Source organism: Fundulus heteroclitus, chromosome 13 (assembly GCF_011125445.2).
Source record: "Fundulus heteroclitus isolate FHET01 chromosome 13, MU-UCD_Fhet_4.1, whole genome shotgun sequence".
NCBI lineage: Eukaryota > Metazoa > Chordata > Actinopteri > Cyprinodontiformes > Fundulidae > Fundulus > Fundulus heteroclitus.
Window position 1 is genome coordinate 1,111,069 of NC_046373.1, and position 1,477 is coordinate 1,112,545.

Consider the following 1,477-nt stretch of genomic DNA (forward strand, 5'->3'; position numbering starts at 1 on the left):
AATAAAGTACAAAATAATAACTTTGTGTTATTTTTGTACAGAACATGTCATTCAAATCCCACATTGAACAGGTTTTAGAATTTCATTTTTTCCACCTCTGGAATATCGCCAAAATTGTAAATATTCTTTCCAGGAGACTAGTGAAAAACTAGTCCATTTTGTTACTTTGAGGCTGGATTTTTGTAACTCTTTACTATCTGGAAGTCCTGAAAAATGCAGTTAAAATCCTTTAGCTCGTTCAAAACACTGCAGCATAAGTTATGATATTACTGCTGTCATGATATCATTTCATAGATGATACAGTTGGCTCTGTATTTCACTGCTTAGCCCTGTTTCTCTTGTAAATATAGTTATTGGCTGAGCTAACTGTATGTGCTCTCTATCATCTAATTTTGAAAGCTGGCTCAGGGTTTCTTTCCAAGATGGAGCGACTAAAACAGCTAGTACTGCCACTACATTTTTATTTGTATTTCACATAGAACGCACTCCTGGATCAGTGCTTTTCTGCTCTTTTTGTATCTTTGTTTTGTCTACTCAAACCCGCAGATGGCTGTTCATACTGAGACTATGTCTGCCAGAAGTTTCTTCCTATTAAAGGGCAGTTTTCCTCTGCACTGCTGCTACATGCATGCTTGGTAAGAAGGATTGCTGCAAAGCCAATGACACAATGCAGGTGACTGTTCGCCGTCACTGTGTGCTCATCTAGGAGGAGTGAATGCTGCAAGTCTATGACTCAATGCAATCAGATTTAAAGGTTTAATTTTAGCTTTAATAACTAATCCATGTTCAAACTCATTTAAATTCCCTTTCTTCCCTATTCTGATGCTCAGTTTGAACTTCAGGAAGTCATCTTCACCTAAATGATCAGAGGTGCTTACATGTGATTGGTTGCTTTGTGTTAACAAACAACTAAACAGATATGTCTAATAATAAACTGGCCATTGAGCCTGAGTGTATTATTTTGTGGATTAGAGAAATATGCACCATAAAATCCAACTTTGTAGTTTTAAGAAGGTTTGTGATTATATGAGTGCCAGTAAAATGTTGACCAGAACTGCAGGAGTTTAGATATTATAGTAATATGTCAAACTTACCTTAAGCACTACATTCCAAGATAAAACAACAACACGAGTACAATCGTCGAGAACTGGATGAGCCATGCCAAAAAACAAGAAAAAAACAACAACCTATAAAGTATTAAAATAGTAAAAGTAAAAGTAATAATTTATTTGCCTCTTCATCGTCACTGTGGCTATTTTTATTGAACTTCCCATGAGCCTCTTTGCTAAACTGCACCGTCAACATGAGGACAGTGGAGGTGGAGCCGGACTGAATAAGGAAGCGAGCCTCTGATTGGTCGACGGCAGGGGGAACAAATCAAACCAGAGGGGGTTGAGAGAAAGTGATTGAATGGGACAGAGTTACAAGATGGGGAGGGGTTGGCATGAATGAGTTGGGGGGGGGGGGGGCACTGAGA